This window comes from Pseudophryne corroboree, chromosome 6 (assembly GCF_028390025.1).
Source record: "Pseudophryne corroboree isolate aPseCor3 chromosome 6, aPseCor3.hap2, whole genome shotgun sequence".
In the NCBI taxonomy this organism is placed as follows: domain Eukaryota; kingdom Metazoa; phylum Chordata; class Amphibia; order Anura; family Myobatrachidae; genus Pseudophryne; species Pseudophryne corroboree.
Genome location: NC_086449.1, coordinates 64,559,479 through 64,586,175, shown reverse-complemented (window position 1 = coordinate 64,586,175; position 26,697 = coordinate 64,559,479). Strand labels below are relative to the sequence as shown.

At 40.1% G+C, this 26,697-nt stretch overlaps 2 pseudogenes; one reads left to right on the top strand and one right to left on the bottom strand.

Annotated features, from left to right (window-relative positions):
- The window catches only part of LOC134934264 (zinc finger protein 84-like), a 132,786-nt pseudogene that overhangs the window by 59,118 nt on the left and 46,971 nt on the right, over nt 1-26,697 (top strand).
- Nucleotides 17,642-17,760, bottom strand: LOC134937767 (5S ribosomal RNA; annotated as a pseudogene).

Sequence of the window (26,697 nt, the reverse complement as noted above, 5' to 3'; positions counted from 1 at the left end):
TAAAAAACATTGGAGTCCCAGGTTCTCATTTAGACCCTTGGGGAAGATAGTCTCCAGGGTATAAATCCACCTGGACTCCTTCTGTAATAAAAGCCTATCTCTGTTTCCACTTCGCAAGGACCTAGGAACATGGTCTATAACAATAGCCCTGATGCTATACACTCCATGTTTAAGTTCCATGCAGTGTTGGGCAAATAGCTGTTCACTGTGGCCCTTTTCATGGGCTTTTTTAATAGCACTACAGTGTAGGGCCATCCGTTCCCTAAATTGTCTAATGGTCTTGCCTATGTAGGCAAGACCACATGGACAAGTAAGGAGATACACAACATGTGTAGTGGTGCAAGTTAGTCTATGCTTGATTTTAATTTTGTGACCTGTATGGGGGTGGTTGAAGGTGGCACCTGTGATGACAGTATTACAGGTGGCACACCCCAAGCACCTAAAACATCCCTGTTTCAATCGCAAAAAATTGGGTTCATTATCCCTAGTGAGGTTAGACACATCCAATTTCATAATGTGATCACCCAAATTCCTGCCTCGTGTATAGCTGGGCATAAGGCGTGTGTCAACCAAAGATGTAAGAGATTGGTCCGTCTGGCCCTTCGAGCCACCCTGGTACTGGCTGTGGTGTACTTATTAACCATAGCCAGTCTAGGGTCCCCTTGCCTCTGTGTTCTATCAGCCTGGTTGAGCAATTCTGTTTGTAATTTGCTAAGTACTTTTGTCCTAGAGGCCTGTAACTCTCTCAATGGGTATCCCCTTTGGGCAAACTTAGATAACATGTTATCAAGCGCCACTATCGTCTCCTCAGGATCTGAAGTGATCTGTCTTAACCGCAGAAATTGCAAGTAAGGAAGACCATTCCTAAGTGCCAATGGGTGGAAACTTTTGTGACATAAGAGAGCATTCCTATCCGTGGATTTAACGTAGATAGAAGTAGACAATTGTCTATCTTTGCGTTTTATTGTTAAATCAAGGTAATTAATAGCCTCTTCATCCACCGTAGTTGTGAATTTCACCACATGTGTTGTTTGATTATAGTCAGACCACAGCTGCAACAACTCGTCTTTCTGTTCCTGCCAGAAAATTAATAGATCATCTATATAACGTCTGTAATAGACGATTTGGGGCATAACTTGTGCATTTAAATAGAACATCTGCTTCTCAACCTGAAACATGAAGGCATTGGCGTACGATGGGGCCACAGCTGACCCCATCGCACATCCTGCCTCTTGTAGGTAAAACCTACCATTAAATACAAAGTAGTTTCGGCTGAGTACCAGATGTAACAATTTCAGAAATACAGCTGTGTCGGGACCTAGGTACTTGTCATTGTCCTGTATGAGTAGTCGGACAGCCTCCACACCCGCTTCATGTGGGATGCAAGTGTAGAGGCTGGTCACATCCACACTGCACAATAACAAATTCTCTAGGACATCTCCCAGCTCCTGTAGTTGTACCAACAGAGAGCTGGTGTCCTTGAGATAAGAAGGAAGCGCTTGGACACATGGATTTAAAAAAGCGTCCAAGTACACTGCCACTGGGTGATACAAGGACCCCCTCGCCGATACAATGGGCTGGCCGGGTGGGTCTACCAATGACTTATGTACCTTAGGTACAATGTAGAAGAGGGGTGCCTTGGGGAAATCCACCTTAAGAGCATTACTTATGTCACTTGAAATAAGGCCCTGATCACCAATGTGTAACAGGTACTGATCTAATTCAATTTTATACTGCTTCGTGGGATCCCCTGTAAGCCTACTATAAGTGGTAACGTCATCTAACTGGCGATTACATTCCCTGACATACGCATCCAGGTCCTGGACCACTATGGATCCCCCCTTATCAACCTTACGCACCACTATATCTGTTCTAGCTGACAGTGCCCTCAATGTACTCATCTCTGCTTTAGACATATTGCTAAACAGGTTTTGATCTGAAATTGCATTACCCTCCCTTTCTAACATATGCAGAAATGTCCTAATAGAGGGATTCAAGTTAGGGGGATAAAAGTTCGAACCAGGGATAATACGTCGTAGTTGAGATGGAATTGAGCTGCTGGTATTACTCAATGGTTAATCATTAAAAAACTCCCTCCTTCTTAGAGTCCTGCCAAAGCGGTGAACTTCCACCTTCCACTCCAGTGGGTCAGGTCTGCTTGAAGGGACAAATGATAGTCCTTTAGCCAGCAACTTGTACTCCTGATCGGATAATGGAGTAGAGGAGAGATTAAATATGAATTCCTTTAAGCTCGAGGCGGTTTTGGACCATAGGATCCTTTGGTTTTGCTGCGAGCGCCGTGTCCTCTTCCTCGCCCCGGTAGGGGGGGTCTGATTTGATCGAGTCTGGATCCCTGCTGGAGTATGTCCTAAAGGGATGTGCCCTTCCTGTTGTTCCATTACAGAGGAAGCTGCGTCTGAACCATTAGCCGACGTGCTGGTACCCAGGAGGTGTTCCTTATGGCATCTCGGCTGGTATCTGCGCCTTTGATATTTTCGTTCCTGGCCAGGAGTGGAACTATCAACCTATGGATACACCTGTCTTTGTGCATAGTCTCTCTGTACCTTCGTCAGTTTTTCTTTTTTAAATCTGATGAGGTTCTGACGATATTGTTTAACCTGCACCCCCAGTTTGTTGATCCAATCATTCTGGGTATCCTGGGCCATATATGTCTTGTGTAGTGACTCAAACTGTAATAGCTGTTCCTTAGTTTGATTTAGTTCCCTAGTGGACTCCTCCACCACCAAGAGGATCAGGTCCATCGAGCATTTGTTAAGGATCGCAACCCACCGCCGGCAAATTGTGCATTATAGCGCCCGATGGTCGGTGAGTTGCGTATCCGAAAGCCTTGAGGGATCAGGTTACTACGTTATTAGTCTGAAAGTGTTATGCCATGGTATGTAAAGTCGCATTATCTCTGTTTGAGACAAAGCAAAGTTCTAGATAGCTCATCATTAGAGTTAGTGACCGGTTCATCCTCCAATCATCTCCCTATGAGAATGGCATTTGCCTCCGCATCGGAGAAGCTCAGTCGGTCACTTGCATCCTTGTGTATTAGTTCAAAAGCCGCCTCCAGATCTTAGAGTACTCCTGCCATGATTGCAGTGAGTATTCAGCCTTTGGCTATTGAATAATATGCCAATGACAAATGATAACCACTTGGGCCCCAGGCCCTGGGAAGAAGGTGTGCTAAAATACAGCAATAGATGGTGGCTGTCAATTGAAGGCTGGTCCCTTGCTGAAATGTCCACAACTTGAATGAAAAGATGCCTTTACCGTATAATGCACCATGCAGTGTGGCTACTGCTAATGCATATTCCTACATACATAGTCCAATGTGATTGTGGCTGTTAATTGTTGGGGTTTATGCTATTTATGTCTGTTGTGCACACTCTGTATGTTTGTCTGGCCCTGAGGATGGAGAGGCTTCTCTGAAACATGTCGGCCTGTTGCCAATAAAGTAACCACACTTATCTTCAGTCTGCTGAGTGCCGCCTATTCCATCCAGTTTTATATATATATATATATATATATGTGGAATGTAAACTACCGAAGTAGGAATGGCGCTGACATGTGTTGTGAATCCTCAAGCAGCTGAAATAAGAAGGGCTAGTTAGACCCTTTATATAGAACAATAGATAAAAGTAATTCAGCGCTAGTAGCTAGTTAGATAGATATTAAAATTTATTGAGAACATACATCATTGGTTTCTTGTATAATAACATACATTTTACTGTTGCAACAGATAAAAAATGGTGGTACCACAAAACAAAAAACAAAAAATAAAAAATTAAAAGTTCCAAAAAAAAAATATATATAGGGCCTAGATCAACACTGCTTATTTGTTGAAGAAATTCTTAAATTGCTGGGTATGTAGCAAGATGCCTTATCCTAGGGAATTGAATATACGGTGTTACCAGTTTGCTGTAGTGAGTCCTCCACTCGGTTAGCACTCCGTAATCATGGGTATTCTCTCACTTCTTTGATTGTCCCGTGTTGGAATTAGTGTGGGAGATGAACCCTGGCAGGTCCTGATGTATTATCTTCCCTGAGGTTATTCCATGCGGGTCACCGTTCCCAGAAATGGATAGCCAGCAGGTCTTGCAGTTTATGGATCCCAGTCTTTACCACCAACGCGTTTCACTGCTGGTGCAGCTTTCTCATATATATATATATACAATCCAAAAGAAAGAGGCACTCCCGGTCTTAGAACAAATAAAACAAACTGGTGGTTTTAATCAACGTTTCGGGGTACTGCCACCCGTCATCAGGACACACACAACACAAGTGCAAACCAAACAACATTTAAATACAACTTACAGGGCTCCTAATCACGTTTCCAGACTCTCAGCATGTGTGCTCGGTGTCTGCATAACTACTTCCGGTCGTCCGGGCGACGTAACACCGGAAGTGACATGCGCCACAACATAGCTGAGCTGGCCGGGTTTCCATGGAGACGTGGCAACACGTACTGCTTCTCCACGTCTCCTAGGAAACTCACTTAACAACAAATAGAACACCCTGATCGATATAACACAATTGGTTCATGTGAAACAATGAAACATTAATACATAATCAAAAACATTGATAAAAAATTAATGAAACGATCAATAGACAAAGTGGATTAGTGCATTGTACTGTGTATATGAGGCTGCCCCCTGCCCCCTATTGGCAAGGTGCCATATCTATGCAATAATAAAGTGCTATTTGCTATAATGTGGAATGATCAATTCTTCACTCACTGTGCCAGCACTCATAAGTGCTATGAACCCAGGAAACAATGCAGGACTGGAACTTTAGATCTACCTTAGACCTGGTGTGTTAACAAATAAATATAAACTCAGAATAGTATTGAGCCCTATGACTACAGTGTTTTCAGTTTATACTATGTTACATTACAGTGCCTTATGCCACACTATAGTGCCTCCAATTCATTTTGTGACACATTACAGTGTCCCAGTTCATATTATTTAACATTATAATTTAATCCGTTTATGTTATACAATAAGGTCGAGTGACATAATTACATACATAATTGGATATATTGCAGATCTCAAGGCAAAAGTTGTAAGGGCTCTTATATACCACTCAATGGGCAACAATGTGTGTATCTCATGTAAATAAGAAAAGGGAAAGTGAGCTCTTCTAAGCTCTTGGCCCCATAGCAGCTGTACTCCCTACACCTATGGTAACTACACCCTTGCACATACACCTATAATAAAATTGCATCAAATAGCAACATTTATTGTTCCACAGACTTTGCTACTTGGTAGAACACTAATCCTAACATCCTAGTACAATATTTACCAATATATGTTGCATGAGTATAGTTTAGGAGTAAATTTATTAACAATCCTGTTTGGACCATGTTTGCACAAATTCAAAGCACTTGGATTCGCTGGAACATGTGTTTTCCTGCAATCATGTGTGATGATGGCAAATGGATTCATGTTTTTGAAGCAGAGTTTTCTGTTTCTCTGGCCAAACACTCCAGTGCATTGATGACTGCACTCTAGCCCATGTTTGCAAATTACAACTGAACATGGAAGCTGCTTCCTATCGTGTTTTCATTGGCTAAAACTGTCACATGTGGTAGTGTGATGCCTAAGACATATAAATGCTCCCCAAACTTAAAGGATCATCATGGTTTATTCTGAGGAGTATAGAAAGGAAAAAGGGGAGGGGGGACTGGCCTCTTTTTCTAAGCATATTAAGAGATGTTACCATGCTAAGGCTTCTAGTGCTATGCTGGAGGAAGAAAGATGCTGATTGCAAACTACATGGAGTATAAGGGAAGTTTTTAGCACATATTTTTGCACATATGTGGGCCCATGCACCGCAACCAGGTGACTTCATTAGATGGGTCCCTAACATGTCTAACACTATCACATAATATACATTTATATAATTCTTACCTTCAAATAGAGCTCTTATTAATGTGTGATCAGCAATGTAGGAGCCTGTGCTAATAAAAACACCCCAGGATAAATGGAAGGGGTGCCAATATCAGAGGGAAGGTACTTAATTTCAACAGTATGAAGCAGTGGTACATAACTGTTCCCAACCCTCTGGTGTTCTATAATGTCTGTGTACACGTACAAACTATATTGACCCCTGTTGATTTCAGCGCATGGTTTTAAAACTTGATTTTAGGCTATAAATCCAGTATCCTTGTCAGTTTATTGCCTGCCGTGAGCTAACACAATGGCTTGCTGTCGAATGATACAACGCGCTCAAGCAGATCATGTCGTAGTCTTAATCCACCCTCCAGCTTATGTTGTGCGATTTTTGCATTAATTACGTCCAGTAGCGTATTGATTGATTCATAAAAAATGGGTTCAGTGCACACATTCGTGACAATCACTGTCGGGCCATCCCACTTTGTATTTGCATCATACAATTGTGTATATCCAATGTATTCCACCTGTGCGGTACTGTATTTCTGTAAGAGCAACTTCCATTCACCGGTTAAGTCTTTCACCTTTGACAGCTTTGTCGTGTAGTTAGAAATTTTATTTTGTGGAAATGTGTCTGCTGAAGTATTACTCTGCAAGATTATGTGGATGCTTTGTTATCCATTGTTCGCCTTGTTTAGAGAATGTTGTGCTTTATATATCTTTTATCTCTGTTGCTGCAACCCAACTGTAATATTTTGTGGGGTACTCGCGCCACTTGACTAACGCATATTTCTGACATCTGACCAACTAATTTTTTTATACTTTGTAAATTCCATTATAGAGTTTTGTGATGATTTAAAGCTCTTCAGGGTTAAAATTGATGGTAATATCTTTGCTGTAGAGATCCACCAACGTATAAAGCGGCTTGAGACCTTTAGTGTACACGCTGCGTATTACAAATATTTCCTCAGAAAAATTCTGTTCATATCCTTTCTGAAATATATCCTTATATTTGGAAATGCATACATGTTCACCAATGGCTAAACCTGGCAGAGTTTTCTTAGTTCTATAGTAATCACCGTACGTTGTCTTGAAAATTCTCAAAGCATTAGAGGGGCACACTTTGCACGGCATACACATAATCGTTTTATGGTAAGTTTTATTATAACTGTATATGAAATTATATATATCTGTACATATTCTGAGCTGTGAAATAGCAACACATATGAGTTTTTAATGTCCTATTGAATCATTCTACAAGGACTGCTTTTACATCATTATTGCTCATGAAATACATTTTTTTTTAACTTTTTTAGGACCTTGTTTAGAAACTCTTTAAAGTGAATGGTTAGCAAGTTCTTTGGCATTTTATCCTTTTGGAATATATTTTAAAAGGCATTAGCAACTACTGTAGCATGACTATTAGACTGACACCCTACACTCACTTACTCAATATAGCAATAATGGAGAATATATATTTAAAACCATCGTTGTACTTCACAAGGTCTTATTTGCGAGACCAGATTGCACTACTATTGCTGATATATAGCCAATACACAAATTGTGTTCCTTTTATAGGTTTATCACGCTGGCTTATACAGTGTATATGCATCTTGATCAAGAAGCCAATTTTTATAATTCCAAATCTTTTAAAATTGCCTTTATTAGCCTTATAATATTTGTACAAACCGCAGAAACTACAAGGCATTTCAGCCATGTAACATGTACTTTTCATACTCTGCTTTTTTCGATTAGTCATAACAAGCTCAAGGTACTAAGTTTATGTTGTATTCTCACTCAAATGTATAAAAATGTTATATCAAATCAAAATCAGAAATTAATTTGATATCAATATGATATCAAATTGGAATCAAGGGGGCGGGGCACCTGTCAAAATATATTTGATGAAATCTGGATGAGTTCTGCTACACTCACAAACTAACTTATTAATAGCACCTTACATCATTGGCCAAATACATCATAATGAGTTTAAACAGCAGATACACCTCACCATCAACTGATCAAAGAAGATATGAATCAGAACTTTATGGTAGAAAAAAAAAATATATGTATATATATATATATATATATATATATATATATATATATGAAATAGAGGAGATGGCGCCAAGGGAGTTATATCAACGCCCTACCTAAAAACGGACCCTTACAGTACTCTCCGGATAAATTACATCAGATAACAAATACTAACATAAAAATTTATTAAAACAACATATAAACCCGACACAAATGTTCATAAGTATACAGAGTTGATACATTTACATTTGTCGCACAATTTGAACAATCAGTTTGTAGTGATGAGGAAAAAGCGTAGATATATCACTACGATTTCCTCCTTCTCCTTATTGTAGATTCGGAGGTAACATCAGATAATAGATAGATAAATAACCCAAAGCGTTTCGTCTTATTCCAAGACTTCATCAGGGGTAAAATCTACAATTGTAGAATAATAAGTCAAAACAAATACATAGCAATAAGCATCTTACATTCACATATAACATGACATATTGGTATCAAAAGAACATGACATAGCAACATGAGGAGGAAAACAGAATAAATAACATGAAGAAAGAGGAAAAAAGAGAACCAAAAAGCACAGGTTGTAAAAAACATACCTCTTCATTTCAGAACATATTGTCAGCACATAAAAGGTCATTCAAAGATGTATGAACAACGTTTCAATATTTCAATGGGACTTGATTGATACAGCGAGGACCATACCTAATTAAAAAAACATTTAATAACCTTTATTAATTAAAGGACACTTTTTGTTCAATTAGGCAGAGATTGGGATTAATCCAAGGGAACGGCACATACCTCATATATCATCAGCTTGAGTCTGACATTCAGATATTTGAATATGGGGAAGATTCATATGTGTATAGAATCTAACTGGTTCGCAAGCATAAGGAACCTAATAAATTGATTAATTGGGTATTAATTATAAGAACACCTACGAGTTCATAAATAGACCCCTATCTTATTTTGACACCCATAATTATAAAAATTCTGGTATCATTAATGTCTGATCACTAATGAACAGATCTCATGACTAACCCGTGTGGTTTCTATATATGATACAGAACAAAGCCACAGAATTGGCTATAACAAACACCAATGTTACCACTATACAACGATCCTCTACTAAATGATCTGATTATAACCAGCCATTTATTCATATTTGGAAAACCCAGGACTAATTGTATTAATCATCAGTATAGTGAACCCACATGATATGTTTATTAGGGAAACCCATCCTTTATGGACGGTATCACTGATCTATGATCGAATAATTCAAAGAAATTACTCAAAGTGCTACCCACAGGGGGTGTAGTTCATTAGTGCCAATCATTAAAGAAATCTCTATAATATAGCACATACCTATAGAGATTTCTTTAATGATTGGCACTAATGAACTACACCCCCTGTGGGTAGCACTTTGAGTAATTTCTTTGAATTATTCGATCATAGATCAGTGATACCGTCCATAAAGGATGGGTTTCCCTAATAAACATATCATGTGGGTTCACTATACTGATGGTTAATACAATTAGTCCTGGGTTTTCCAAATATGAATAAATGGCTGGTTATAATCAGATCATTTAGTAGAGGATCGTTGTATAGTGGTAACATTGGTGTTTGTTATAGCCAATTCTGTGGCTTTGTTCTGTATCATATATAGAAACCACACGGGTTAGTCATGAGATCTGTTCATTAGTGATCAGACATTAATGATACCAGAATTTTTATAATTATGGGTGTCAAAATAAGATAGGGGTCTATTTATGAACTCGTAGGTGTTCTTATAATTAATACCCAATTAATCAATTTATTAGGTTCCTTATGCTTGCGAACCAGTTAGATTCTATACACATATGAATCTTCCCCATATTCAAATATCTGAATGTCAGACTCAAGCTGATGATATATGAGGTATGTGCCGTTCCCTTGGATTAATCCCAATCTCTGCCTAATTGAACAAAAAGTGTCCTTTAATTAATAAAGGTTATTAAACGTTTTTTTTAATTAGGTATGGTCCTCGCTGTATCAATCAAGTCCCATTGAAATATTGAAACGTTGTTCATACATCTTTGAATGACCTTTTATGTGCTGACAATATGTTCTGAAATGAAGAGGTATGTTTTTTACAACCTGTGCTTTTTGGTTCTCTTTTTTCCTCTTTCTTCATGTTATTTATTCTGTTTTCCTCCTCATGTTGCTATGTCATGTTCTTTTGATACCAATATGTCATGTTATATGTGAATGTAAGATGCTTATTGCTATGTATTTGTTTTGACTTATTATTCTACAATTGTAGATTTTACCCCTGATGAAGTCTTGGAATAAGACGAAACGCGTTGGGTATTTATCTATCTATTATCTGATGTTACCTCCGAATCTACAATAAGGAGAAGGAGGAAATCGTAGTGATATATCTACGCTTTTTCCTCATCACTACAAACTGATTGTTCAAATTGTGCGACAAATGTAAATGTATCAACTCTGTATACTTATGAACATTTGTGTCGGGTTTATATGTTGTTTTAATAAATTTTATGTTAGTATTTGTTATCTGATGTAATTTATCCGGAGAGTACTGTAAGGGTCCGTTTTTAGGTAGGGCGTTGATATAACTCCCTTGGCGCCATCTCCTCTATTTCGTTTCATATTTTCACACATTTAGTTCCTCCTAACAGGGAACTTAGAGGATACAGGCAGCCATATAATTAATTAATTTTAGTGTTTTATTTGAAATAGCGCAGTGGGAGAGTAATTCTTGTCATATATATATATATATATATATATAGATAGATATATATAGATATAGATATAGAAGAAAGGGAAATTGGCGCCCAGAGGTGATTACAACCTATAAATACAGGGAACCCAGTGGCTTTCACAATTATCATTAATTTGAAAACATAAGCATGAACTGTACTTTCATTAAAAGTTTTTTTTATTAAAATGTACAGAAGTAAAGAAGCATGTCCATCATATTACATAGACAGAATGATGTAATTTCTCTTCGAATACTCCACCATTGGAGTTGGTAGAGGAATATCGGCAACTTAGTGCAGTATCTTTATTCTTCCTCATATGATATTCAGAGATAACATCAAGTATAACAACCCAACGTGCTTTGTCTAGTAACTAGACTTCATCAGGGGTATGTTTAAAAATTACAGAACAACTAGTCAATATTTATACAATATTACATACAGTAAAAATTGTACAAAGAACAGTCCATGGAAAATAGGATGTGCGAGACATGGTAAAACAAAGCGACAGACAATAATTGGGCTGATGGCAAAATCTGAAAACTGGATTAGATGGTTACAATAAGAATCCATATATATTATCATCATTGGGTATTTTACATACCTTTTGGTATTAGCGCCTATCAGAATGTAATCAAACAAGGTGGATAATCAGGATTTTTTAAAGATTAATCTCAAAGCATCACAAACAAGGCTGCTAAGGCTTCCAGCCATTCTAGTTAAAAAAATAATTACTAATTGACTCTTATTATTATCAAAGAATGGATTACCGACCATTGTGTAAGTCATATGATTAAAACATCACATACCTCATGTGTCCAACTGATAAAAATTAATCTACTTCCTACATTTCTAATTTTCAAAAGGAAGGTGGGGACAGCAAGATCCTGCCAGAAATGGACTTAATGAGTCAATTCATTTTAATGAATATATGTCTGGGACAATTATGACAAAGGAACAAGAGAGGAAGGTGAGTGGAGGCTTAATTATCATCACCCTCATTATTGTTTTCAATAGGGGGAACACATATGTGTCTAATACATGGATCAAACTAAAACTAACTGATCAGTATAAACTGATATAATGTACACATAGTCCCCTGACAAAAAATATAGTATAAACAACCCTAGTGGTAGCGAAAAAGGAAACACATTAATCAAGATCAACAATTATATTGGTATTAATATAAATGTTTTTATGGATATTACAGATAGAATTCTTGAGAATCACAACATACCTCATGGGTCAAATACGAGCGTTAAAAATATATACGGATAGGATGTTCATACAGCTTCACACAGGAAACAACCTAAGGGTCAATTAGATAATAACCAATGATTTTAGATATGGTGTCCATACTCAACTACTAGCTTGATCACCTGACCTCTGTATGAGTGTTAAAAACTGAGACTGTGCATTGCTCACATGCTAGCAGATTTATAATAAATCCAATTCACATTAATTAGACTACATAAGTAAGACATGATACATGTTCAAATAGTCAATCTTAAATATCACTCCTTTTATACATAATACCTGGCACTATGTAAGTCTAAATTAAAGACTAAGAACTTTAAACATTAGAAAATTAAGTGCCAATCAGCCTAACCCAGAATAATATACATATCATAAATTATATAGAGCCTTCTTCCAAAGAATATGAAAAACCCTTACTTTCCAAGCAGACAGCCAGTAGTACTCCAGTATCCTTGCAATGGAACATGGGAGCTCAATTCAAACTTCTTATGACATAATTTCCCTGATTAGACTAATGGACATTAGACCTATGTCAATCTCATCTGGAAGCCAGTTAATTAATCAATTAAATGGGTATATAAGTCAATTTCACTAAAGTGTGGTATATAAACCATGTTTATTCTGTGCACCCTTAGTGCTACAGTGTACAACTACATTGTTCAAAGTGACATAGTACTTAACAAATAAAGGTAATGCAGAGCGTGCCCAGAACCCTGCAATATTAACTTTATATACTTGTGTGCTAATTACCAAAATTATCTAGTCAATCCGAGTCGTGAATGAGCGCCTCACTGCTCGTCACTCGTGTCGCTGTCCCGGGGTTACCAGGGGAACCTTCCCCGTCCGTCCTCGTCACGTGAACCAGTCACGTGGTGCGGAAAAGGTGCGGCTTGTTTTCCAGCGCCATAGCATCTGGCGCTGTGCATAGCCGCCTCTGTGCATCCTTAATAGATGCAATCACCTGTTGTTACTGAACCAATGGGGACACGGAAGGCTTAGTGCCGTGAAGAAACTAAACTTGACATGTTTACAGTATACAGAAATCAGTTAACTAAAGGGGCCTTAAGTGTGACTGAATTACTATTAATGATGTGTGTTGCTCGGTCAACCCGATAATTATAAAGAATGGTATAATGCCTGACTGGGAATATTCGCGACAATTATGTCCTTTTTAGACTTATTTACTATGAGGAAACCTCTCCAAGTAGTGGAGGTGAACGGGTTAGATCTAAGAAATATACAGATTAATATGTTACTCATACTTTAGAGAAAAAGGCTTCACTTTTACAAAAGATATCAGTATACACATACATTAATTTCCATAGCAAAAATGGACATTCTACATAGTATACATTGAATCATCCAGCAAGATATTAGTCCTTACAGTGCAGTTCTAATGCACAACACATGTCAGATATCAGAAAAATATTCACTGCAAAAATACACAAGAAGAAGAGGGAAGAAGAAGGAGTAAAAGTGGAAAAGAGTGGGGCCTAATTTGAGAGACCTGACTAATGAGGAGCGAACCATGCTCAGGTTCTCTGTATTCACCATAATATATATATATATATATATATATATATATATTAGGGTGGTCCTTAAAGTACCATGTTTGGCATTTTTCAAATATATCTTTCCACCATATATTGAAGGTCATGAAAAATAAGCCTTATGTGCGTAATTTGACTTTATTTCTATAATATTTACAGGTGTCACATTGACATTGAAAAGAGCAATTACTGTGTACCATACATGAAAATATAAGAATACATGTACAACTCAGTACCCAATCTACCCATTATATTTAAACCAATAATAACTACAACATTTGTTTAAAAAAAAAAACATTGATCCTAGATCACAGTTACAACCTGCAGAATATACAGCTTTTGGTCTTCTTTCCTTGCTAAAATGTTTTTGAATGTCCGCATAAGCGCAACACCTCTTTCAGCAATGTCATTTACAACCCTCAGGTTTAGAACAGCAGATTTAGCTGCCTCGTAATCTTCTCTATCCTCCCAATCCTGTGTATCAACTTCTAAAAACTTGGATGGCAAGTTGAGGATTTCAAAGAACTAAAGTGTTGAATGGGTAACATAATCTGCAACTGTCTGCTGAAAAACCAATGAGTTGATAACTTTCCAAATTGATTTGCTTCAGAAAGTTTTCTGTTCCTTCCTTATGTAAGGATTTGAGCATCTCCTTTTGACTGGCAAGCTTTTTTCAGCATCAAAAACAGAGAGGAAAACCAAAGTCTCACTAAGGTACCATTGGTGATGAGAATACGCCTTTACTACTGCCTTGGATATCTGTTTGTCTTCATATGCCTCTAACTTCTTCATTAGACAAAGGTCGCTTCTTAGGGCAGCAGCTGCTAACTGTGTAAGAAACCAGTACTGGACAAAAATTGTGACCATAAAGGTAGCAAAATGCTTCATACCAAGTACTTAATTCTTTGTCATGGGGAATTGTGACCAGAACAAGCAAAGTTCTAAAGCATAGCTGATCCATTTCGCTCTATGCAAAGCTCATGGTTGCCTCAAATTAACTCCTTCAGCACAATTAATTTCAAAAGTATCTGTAATAGAAATACTACCATTAAAAACTGAAATGCTGGGTGATATATGAATACCGCTGGGGATGAGATGAAGCACCACTGAAGACAGATGGTAACACCCAACACTGCTGGAAACTGGAAGCAATGGAACGCTGGAAGCTGGAAGACAGTGACAAATGTACCTTGAAGATAGAGAGCGATGCAGTAGTACAGAGCGATATAGGAATACCGCTGAGGACAGATGGTAACACCCAACACTGCTGAAAGCTGGAAGCAATGGAACGCTGGAAGCTGAAAGCCAGTGACGAATATACCTTGAAGCTTGAGAGCGATGCAATAATGCAGAGCTATATAGGAATACCGCTGAGGATAGATGGTAACACCCAACACTGCTGGAAGCTGGAAACAATGGAACGCTGGAAGATGGAAGCCAGTGACGAATGTACCTTGAAGCTTGAAAGCGATACAACAGTGCAGAGCAAAATAGGAATACCGCTGTAGGTGGTATGGATCAGCACTGTAAGCAGATGGTAAGATCAATTACTGCTGGAAACCGAGAGCGATGTGAATGACACACTGAAGCTGGAAGCCAGTGACACTTTACCACAGAAGCTAGAGTGCGATGCTGTAGATAACTGGAAACAGTAATGATGCCAGGATACCGCTGGAAGCTGGAGGCAGAGTAGAACCTGCACTGGAAGCCAGTATCAGGATTGCTGTTGAAAGCCAGGAAGCAGGGCTGGAACACTGCAAGAGTCAGGCTGCACCGCAAGATGGTAATTGGTGTCAGTCTCTTGGAGAAGCTGAATCACAGAAGATGGAATCCCTGGAAAGTCAAGCTGAGCATTCACCAAACAAGAGAGACATGTATGCAGGATTGACAACCAAAGCACTGATGATCATCCAGCCCTTGAGCAGGATATTTATCCTAGCTGGTGAGCAGGGATTGGCTGAATAATTACACAGAGTCCAGACTGCAGTGGATAAGCTGAGAACAACATGTGATGCAAAACAAACATGGCTGCACCCATGTTTGAAACTGGAGGGAAAATCTGTTTGTATTCCACATGTGAGAATCGGCAGTAATGGTGGCGGAGGCCGAAGAGGGCAGGAGACGCATACTTTAAACAGATGGATGTTTACTGTAATGTTGCCATGTCAGTGCTGCAGTGATCACAGAGAAGCAACTTGAGATTCAGATATGCAGCACGCTGCCCGCAGACAGTGCTGGTGGAATCTGGGCCTGGAATGCCGGGACAATCTCAGAAGGCACTGAGCAGGTAGATAATGGGGCCTGATAACCCGGATCGTGACAGCACCACCCTCCCTTTAGGAGTGGACCCAGGACACTTCTTAGGCTTTTGAGGAAATCTGATGTGGAAAGCCTAGACCAACTTGGGAGCATGGTCATCCGATGCATTAGTCCAGGAACGTTCCTCAGGGCTATAGCCCTTCCAATCAATTAGGTACTGAAGATGACCATACCGGAAGCATGAGTCCAGAATCTTAGCGACCTCATACTCCACACACCTTGTTGAGTTTCAACCTTTGGTGCTATAAGGAGTGCAGAATGGAAATGATTCAGGATAACTGACTTGAGAAGAGAAATGTGAAATGTCTTAGGAATCTTCAGGAATGGAGGCAATTTAAGTCTGTAAGCAACTAGATTGATGACTTGTTCAATCTGAAATGGGCTGATGTATTGAGGAGCGAACTCCATATAGTATATGGTGGTATCGCTGGACTTATACGGCAGCACCAATGGTCTGGACTTATACGGCGGTACCCCTGGACTTATACGGTGGTACCCCTGGACTTATACAGCAGTACCCCTGGACTTTTGGCAGCACAGGACACCACCATTGGACCGATGCAGCACAAGACAGCACCAGTGGACTGGACTTATACAACAGCACTGGACTTATGGCAGCAGAGGACACCACAACTGTGACTGGACTGATGCAGCACAAGACACCACCACTGGACTGATACAAAAGAGCAGGTTGCCACCCCACCCACGCAGCACACCACTTTCCTGCGCAAACACTGAGGAGACACATCCTCTCACTACACTGTCCAGGACTGGAGTGAAAATGGCGGTGTCACCCGACTGTTTATATGTAATCCAAATCCTGTGAGAATCCTACAGCGTGATGATGATGTTTTGCCTCGTTCTGGTTTCCGAGTCTGGCTGGAAGTCCTGAGCCAGGCTCGGATCCCGACTCAGAGCGTAAAGTTCAGGGGGGTTCGGTTCTCTGAGAACCGAACCCACTCATCTCTAATCTTAACCAGCTGAAATGTAGGCTTGATGTCAGCCAGCCACAGAACCTGTGTAATCCATGAGCATATACTAAAGATAGTTCCGCAGCAGGTTATTTTTTCAGACATTGACCAATAATAGATCTAAGTCTGTGACCGACTTAAGGCTAACAATGTACAATAAGTGTACTGAACTAATTACACGTCGGTGGTGCTCCCAGATTCAGTGGGTTTAAGCAACAAAACAAAAGAGGAGAAAGACTCTATGTTGGGGCACTCTTTATCAAAAATTAGACACTAAAACTTAACTTTTAATGAACATAGTAAAATATAGTGACTCAAATATGAACAAAAAAACAAAAAAGCATTAATATGAATATTAGTGCATGTTAATAATGCTACTATTATAAGAATATATAAGTGGAACGCCTTGGTGAAAATAATTTGTTATTAGTGCGTCAAACTGGGAAAAACCTGTCTATGATATGAAACAGGTTGTATTTTTTAATCCCTGCGGGATAGTGACTCGGTTTAGCTTCTCCGTATTGTAAATGCTCCAAGAAGGGAGAAATGTCATATAGCAGGTAAAAATGTTGCCTATATAGGTCCTTAAGCACCTACTGCTCTTTGTTTGGGCAGTGGTGTTACCAAAAGGCATTTACTTCAATAATTGTTGTATAATTAGACTTTTTGCAACAGGCAAAAGACTGAAGATACGAGATTGCTGGTTTAGTATAAGTGTGTATTTAAAGATGAAGCTATAGCATATTCAGCAATCACAAAGTGAGGTATTTAAATTTAAAACGGATAGGAAGAAAGAAAAGATAGAATCAAAAGAGAAGGGGTGTCTTACTTCTGCTGTTCAGCTGGGTTGTTTACTGCACCTGGTGTTCACTGTTGGTCCCCCACACAATTACTGACCAGGCCTGCCACAGTTTAGCTTCCAAGATCGGACGAGTTCAGGCGTATTCTGTGGAGTATGGCCGTAATCTGCTGAATGAGAGAGTATGACTACCAAGATGCTTCTGCTGTCCAGATTAGTGGATGAGAGAGCATTGAAAACATGCAAAGTATAATTGGCTTGAAGAGAAAATGTAAGCTGTGTCTTAAACACATATATATGGTGATGTTTGACTGGTATTGTTGCTAGAAAAAAACTTCAATCTCTATTGTGTAAACATAGTTTGTAACCCACGCTGGTATGTTTCTAATAATGAGTCAACCAGCCAAAAGAAGAAAAAATCTTAAAAGTTGGTGCTATTCAGAATTTGAAACAGAGTTAGTTTAATCCTTATAGAGACTGATAAACTAATCACATAACCCTGTCAAGCTAATACCCAACAGGTATCAGTTTAATTGTCAAGCAACTTTTTTTGCGTACTTACAGAACCATATTTTGGCTGATAAAGTTAGTACATTTATTTATGTTGCAAAATGAGGTATCAGAAAAGATTTATAGTTTAAAGTCCATGGTAAGGAAAAGCTATCGTTACACCGTTATTGCATAATTGCTATGAGCTAATACCCACTAACGCAGTCCCACTAGTTCCCACTAACCAAACGGCCCGTTTCACCAATATATAGGCTTGCTCACTGGTGAGCAAGCCTATATATTGGTGAAACGGGCCGTTTGGTTAGTGGGACCTAGTGGGACTGCGCAGCCCACTCCCACACAAGGGACACATCCGTTTAGTAAGCGCCCATTTGGGCCATATGATTTATATTCATTCTACTATTATTATTGTTTTCTCTTATTGATATAACTATCTCCTTAATTACATGCTCGATACCTGTAACAATATGTAATACCAGTATAGCAATGATGCAATAACAGTATAATGATAGCTTTTTCTTTATCATGAACTTCAAACCATCGTGATACCTCCTTTTGCAACAGAGATAAATGTATTAACTTTATCAGATAATTATAGTTTTTGTAAGCACGCAAAATAACTTGCTTGATAAGTAATTTGACATCTGATGGGTATTAGCTCATAGCAATTATGCAATAACGGTGTATCGATAGCTTTTCCTTACCATGGACTTTAAACTATAAATCTTTTCTGATACCTCATTTTGCAACATAAATAAATGTACTAACTTTATCAGCCAAAATATGGTTCTGTAAGCACGCAAAAAAACTTGCTTGGCAATTAAACTGATACCTGATGGGTATTAGCTTGACAGGGTTATGCGATTAGTTTATCAGTCTCTATAAGGATTAAACTAACTCTGTTTCAAATTCTGAATAGCACCAACTTTTAAGATTTTTTCTTCTTTTGGCTGGATGACTCATTATTAGAAACATACCAGCGTGGGTTACAAACTATGTTCACACCATAGAGATTGAAGTTTTTTTCTAGCAACAATACCAGTCAAACATCACCATATATATGTGTTTAAGACACATCTTACATTTTCTCTTCTAGCCAATTATACTTTGCATGTTTTCAATGCTCTCTCATCCACTAATCTGGACAGCAGAAGCATCTTGGTAGTCATACTCTCTCATTCAGCAGATTACGGCCATACTCCACAGAATACGCCTGATCTCGTCCGATCTTGGAAGCTAAACTGTGGCAGGCCTGGTCAGTAATTGTGTGGGGGACCAACAGTGAACACCACTTGCAGTAAACAACCCAGCTGAACAGCAGAAGTTAAGACACCCCTTCTCTTTTGATTCTATCTTTTCTTTCTTCCTATCCGTTTTGAAGTTAAATACCTCACTTTGTGATTGCTGAATATGCTATAGCTTCATCTTTAAATACACACTTATACTAAACCAGCAATCTCGTATCTTCAGTCTTTTGCCTGTTGCAAAAAGTCTAATTATACAACAATTATTGAAGTTAATGCCTTTTGGTAACACCACTGCCCAAACAAAGAACAGTAGGTGCTTAAGGACCTATATAGGCAACATTTTTACCTGCTATATGACATTTCTCCCTTCTTGGAGCATTTACAATACGGAGAAGCTAAACCGAGTCATTATCCCGCTGGGATTAAAAAATACAACCTGTTTCATATCATAGGCAGGTTTTTCCCAGTTTGACGCACTAATAACAAATTATTTTCACCAAGGCGTTCCACTTATATATTCTTATAATAGTAGCATTATTAACATGCACTAATATTCATATTAATGGGGGTAATTCCAAGTTGATCCCAGGAGGAATTTTTTTAGCAGTTGGGCAAAACCATATGCACTGCAGGGGGGGCAGATATAACATTTGCAGAGAGAGTTCGATTTGGGTGGGTTATTTTGTTTCTGTGCAGGGTAAATACTGGCTGCTTTATTTTTACACTGCAATTTAGATTGCAGATTGAACACACCACACCCAAATCTAACTCTCTTTCCACGTGTTATATCTGCCGCCCCTGCAGTACACATGGTTTTGCCCAATTGCTAACAGAATTCCTGCTGCAATCAACTTGGAATTACCCCCAATGTTTTTTTGTTCATATTTGAGTCACTATATTTTACTATGTTCATTAAAAGTTAAGTTTTAGTGTCTAATTTTTGATAAAGAGTGCCCCAACATAGAGTCTTTCTCCTCTTTTGTTTTGTTAATCCATGAGCATCCCAGGTAAAGGGGAAAATATTATGCAAATAGGACTACAAACATATTGTGTGCAAACAGTATTAAAATGTCTATCATAGACTGTTCTTCATTCATGCGCATACACCAACATCCATAAAGAAATAACTGACACTGACACCAGGATATGTTTGCCAATAAAATTGTCAGCTTTTATTAACCAAATGGTATGGTGGCAAGGAGGGACGGCCTATTTAAATGTCCCTATTTATTCTAACCTTTTAACTGTGGCTGATCACAACACAAGAGGAGGCAAGGGCCCAACTTCAGCCCGGCCTCCATCGCATAACAAATGGGGGTTATTAAGGGCCCAATTTCAGCCCAGCCCCCATACATCCCAAGGGGAGGCTCTTAAGGGGCCCAATTTCAGCCCAGCCCCCCACTCATCACAAGGGGCCACCATGGGCCATTTGCCACCCCTTGTGTTCTTTCTCTTTATCTGGAATACCGTGGCCAACTCTACACTCAAGGTATTCCCCAACTTCCACCCAAAGGTGCTCAGGTGTGTACAAACTCCACCGGTGACTGAAGCCCACCTGGTCCGATGGAACTTCGGCCCCGTAATGTATCAAACTCCACCACCTTCACATCTCCTGAGCACCTATAAAACTCTTTAAATTACAGCCACAATTTCAGGCCGTCCCAACCCGCCACAGTTTCAAAGAAACCCCGCCACCATACCTCTACCTTACAAACTAACCCTAACTACTCCTAACAAAACCTCCAACCTATCAATAAAACTCCTGAGAAAAAAACGCTAACCACAAATCTCCCATGAAAATTTCAATACCCCTCAAATTCAGATGGACACCATCGGCCATATAAAGATGAGGAGCAGAAACTGAAATTGAGGGATGTGGGACCACAAACCCCCAATTTTCGCTAACAGCTCTGCCAACCACAGAATTGATCCGGCGCCGGATCAATTCAATGGCAGCCGGTCTGTCCGCGCCCCTCCACACTAAACGAGGGATAATCTCCGACCATCCTACACTCAGAAAGCACAACCTGTTCTGTAAACTAACTAAGTCCCTAACTATGGTTTTACGAAGATCTAAACCAGACCTCTTGGTCAGATCATTTCCGGCAACATGGAACACCACCCTCAGGGGGTATCCCGACCTCTCCACTTGCTGCCAAAAAAAGCGGGATGACTTACTCCCACCGAAGTCCCCTCACTCCAATCCATCTGACCAGATTAGCTTCCGGGGACTGAAGGCACTCCACACCAGACCTTTCACCATAATACACGTATGAATGCCCCATAATCCAAATCGGACACCCGTCCAGGCGCAAATCTGAAAACACAAAATCATTCACAACAATTATTGAGACCAAAAACCCCTAAAACCAAAATCTTACAACAACATTACCCCAAAAAACATCCCTTTAAAATCTTGCTAAAATGGTTTAACATTTATCTATTAACATTTTTAAGTTTAATTTGGCCTCTAATGTGATAATTTTTGAAGAGAATTGCTCTCCTTTGACGAAGGGAGTTAGATAAGGGGGGGGGGTCAGACTTGACGAGAGGCGAAAAACACACCTGTCAGGCGGGTATGAACCCCCAGGCTTAAGGCACCTGACAGGATAAAAAATTCCTCAAGACCCCCAAATATGGCGAGTGGCTGAAACCTCAAGTCTGATTTTTTTTTTTTAAAAACAGGTCAAAACCTGATATATTTCCGAAATACATCAGACTTCCACCTTTCCAAGGCTCTAATTTGCCCGCTCGGACAGCCTTCCGCAGCTGTTGTTGTCGCCGCACCTATACGAAACGAATGGGTACCATATCTCGATACCGGCAAACCCATCGTGCAAATACAATGTTCCATCACCCATCTAAATTGAAATTGAGTCACCGGCATACCATCCAAATGCTGCAACCATGGACCTGGCATATCAGACCTTGTTTTCAAATAAATCCTCGCCAAAGACACAGGACAAATCTCCTTGTCATAAACACATCTCAAAACGACCCAACAACCTTTGCCCAATTGGTCCATTTTGGAACGTTGTACTTTGCACCATGAACCTCCCTCTTCCACTGACACGTGTTCACGCAGCATAGGTGACATTGCTGATTTCGACGCCGTCACCAGTTCACTGACTCTAACGGCCTCAAACAAGACCATAACGAAAAACAATGCACATAAAAGTGCTTCGTAATCAGATGCACAGACATCCTGCAACACGACCGTCATGCGCCGCAAAATTGATATGGTTATTGGTCTACGTGCATCTTGTACAGGGGGCATAACTCGAGCCCAACCTTTAAGAATCTTTGCTAGAAAGAAAGATTTAGTAAAATCATGCCGGCCATAAAGTCTCAAGAAATAAGAAAGAGCAGACAGTAAACGTGTTACGCACCCTATTGATCTGCCTGCTCTAAAACATTCCCACACATAATCCAATAACATTGCGTAATCGGTCTTACCTTGTTCTTGATGCAGGCGCACATATCTTTCCCACTCTCCCATGGCATTTCTGTACCCTCGGAGAGTGGAGGGAGCCAAGGCTCGCCAAGCTAAGCCCTCCAATCCGGGTGTATAACCTGCCAGGTATAAGACGGGCAAGGGTCACCAGATACATTCGCATCCGGAGCTAGCACCCTAAACCTGTGCAACTCAAAACGCAATAACGCATCTGCCACGCCGTGTACAATGCCCGTAACATGCTAATCGTGGAAACTTATATTTGCTTGGAGGCAGCGCAATACTCTATGACCCAAAATATATATGCTGAATGGCCCACGGCTCCCTGACTGTTGACCAACTGAAACATACCCCAGTAATCCCACCAAAAACTCCTAACAAGTTGGCTGAAAACTCATGCCATAACTACAGCGCAACCATTATAGGGAATAATTCTAATAATACATTTTACTTGGCCTTTAAAGGCAACATAACAACCTTTTGAGAAACCTAACCTTATAAACTCAGAATATTATATTATGGATAGTAACCCAACCCAAGCAATAATTTGTTAAACTAACTGGAGTAAGTGCCCTACTTGGACACCGCTGCAGCTGTGGTTAGATGTTCCAGCTTTTTCCCACTACCTTTCCCACTAGCTGTTTGCTGGCAGTTTTTTATAGGATGGGTTCCGTCACAGCGGATACAAACATGCCGAAAACGACACTTGAACCCTAGAGTACATTGACTATCATTGAAGGCATAGCACTTGCCTGCCCCATTCTTCCCCGCCAACCATTTATTACTAGAATTACCTTGTTTGTCCACCAGACCTTCTAAACCACTCTTAAGAGGCTGGGTAACATCTACAAAGATCTCCACATCTTTTTTACCAAAATCCATAATCGCCTTCCCATTTTGTTTTCTCCGAAAATCCTCATCATAGGCCCTCCATGCTGTTCCGCGCCCAGATCTGGCCAATTCGTGTAGCAAATACATATATTTAATTATGTTCATGTGCTCCTGAGGCCTGGATTCCAAATAACAGGCTGCAAAGATAAGCATGCCTTTCTGCCAGTTAGAGTAAGACTTATAAGCCTCCTCACCTATACCTGATTTCTTTTTAGCTGCTTCTAACACTTTTCTCCCTTTGCTAGTTAAAGCAAACATGTTAACAAATTTTCCTTTTCTAATACGCTCACTAATTCTGGGACGTACTCCTCTCAACACCGCCGTATTAGCGCATTGCAAAGAATCCTCAGGACCCTCCTCCGAGGACATGCTGGAACTACTATGTCTGCGCTTCCTTTTATGTTTTGCATTACAACCACTGCATCTGCTAACACATGGACCTGAGGACTCAGAGGAAGAAGTAGATGAGTCCCTGTGCCCTCTGCACCTATGCTTACGCTTTTTTGACGCTTTTTTTTCACATGCTTTATCTGTAACTGCGCCCCTGCTACCTGTCCCCACTGCTGAATCATTCTGGCGCGCTGCCGTGTGCACCACCGGCTCATCATAAAGACCACCCTCGTCCAGGGCAGACTCCACCACAGCAGCTGATTCCCCAGAATCGTCCTGCACTTCAGGGGCTGCAAAGGACTCCTCTGTGGAAAAGCAAGGAGAAACATCTACCAAAAACTCATTAACATTCCTATTGCCCCTGTTACCTCCACCCGATCTGGCCTGTAAAAAAGCCGCCCCTGATTCACCAACGCCATCCCTCTGCAAATCGGCAGAATTCCGTTCCCTCAAAAAATTCCTTTCAGTGTTATCAGTATTCAACACCGGGACCAGTGCTGATAAAACCGAGGTGCATATCGACGCTACCTCAGATGGATTGAAACCAGCGCCATTACTTCCAAAACATACCGCATCAGCATCAGACCTCCCCGGTGCTGTGCCCCTCATACAACGTAGCTCCCGTGCTCCTTTTTTACCCCTAATATTACACGTGGCGGGCCTTCCTTGCTGTCTTCCAGCATTTCTAATACCCGATGTGCTCGCGCCCTGGCCCGCTACTCCTGTGTCAGCGCTATTGTTTATAAAGCTAACCGAACCCCTTGTAACATCACTGTTGGGTGCCCCCTCTCCTTGCACCGACTCTAGTAACCTTGAACCTATCACATTGTGCTCACCTCTGGTAAGAATCGAACTGCGTCGACCACCTCTGGCAGCCACGGACCCCCGCGGGCCCACTGGGCGACCGCGGCGTACCTCCGGCACATGCAGTCCTGAGGTAACTCCCCTGGATGTTACCATTCTCCTTAACACCCCGCTCTGCGACTCCGCCATGGCCCCGACACTTCGTGACATGTTATTCACGGAAACCGGTTCTTTTGAATAATTTCTCAAATTATCAGACACCACAGCAGCTCGTGTCACAGACTCACTACTGACACGGCCTCTGCGTGACGCACCTTCGCCCGCCAAAAGCCTCTCAGGCGGTCGAGCCCGACCCCTGGTGGCGGCATTCCCCACATTATTTCTAACCTGACTTCTTGTCTGTACTGACCTCTGCTGCCCACTACCTGACACAAAGACAGCAGCATCCCTTTCCCCGCTGTCAATAAAGCGAACAGGGGGACGTACAGCACGACTAGGCCTCGGCATGTTAAAAGATAGAAAAGATAAATAAGAGAAAGTTCAAGAATAAAAGGAGGATGAAAAGCTTAAAGATTAGTAAAGATGGAAAGGAAATGAGAAGAAAAACACCACAAAATCACAAATAAAACACAGTTTAGTACAAAACAAATGCAGAGCACTTCACTGTTCAATTTTCACTGAGGAAAAAGGAGGGAGAACCTAATCAGTCCTCTCCTTATAAGGCCTAAGCCCCTCCCATCACCAGACTCCTCAGTCAACTCATAGGCCCATCGTTACCATGGATACTACCACTTCTACAGCTGCTTCATTCAGCCTGCTATTCAGAATTTTATGTCACTACAGCCATATAAAATGTCCTCCGTTCTCTGTTTGTTACCTTACTTGAAGAATGTTATTGATCACATAGGTTGTCAAACTCTTCATTTTGCAGTGTTTCATTACTTAATTGATCAATTCCTTAGGGTGATTGCATTTTGTTTAGCATTTAGGGGGAAATAAAAAACAACATTGTTAAAATATTTTCATAAAAAGCCTAATGAATCAACTCTGATGTTTAAATCAATGCTGCCTATATGTTTGAAAAAATCTTTTGATAATGTGCTGATGGAGAGTTCATACAAACTCCACACAGAGACTTGATATGGAAATTATGATACTATTTAAAAGGCACTATTGATACTTGTCATTTTTTGCAATTGCTTGGTGGTTAAGGTGTGAGTATAGAGAGATTTTTTTGTATTTCAATATTGTATTCAAACTTGTGAGTTGGGGTATGCACCGTTCTGCACCAAAGATACCTTGATTGGCTTTTCCCACTCTACAAATCTAGTGAGTGGGGCACGCCAATCTAATCACATTTAATACCATATTACAAACCATATGATGACAATTTTGGTGGTAAACTAAAATATACCTTTATGCACATATCTCTACATACTAAAGTGTGAGTCAGGGTACGCCCCTATCACATCTATATGCACTTAACCAAGAAGGACTAGAAAATAGTTACACGTGAACATTGAATGCTGTTACTATAAGACAGTTCTACACATATGCACTATTATCTGTTTTTCATATTTTTTACAACATTTGGAGAATAATATTGGATGAAAACAGAACAAAGAAAAGAATGCCATTGGAATTCCCTAGGAGGAACGTATTGTATTTATTGTAACATATGTATGTGTGCACATTCGTATTTTTTCACATTTCTAGTTTTTGTATATATTGACACAACTTACAGCGCCAGGGTTGCGCTTCTTCCAACCAATTTTTGTCCATTCTCTGTTTGAAAGTGTGGTGACCCTT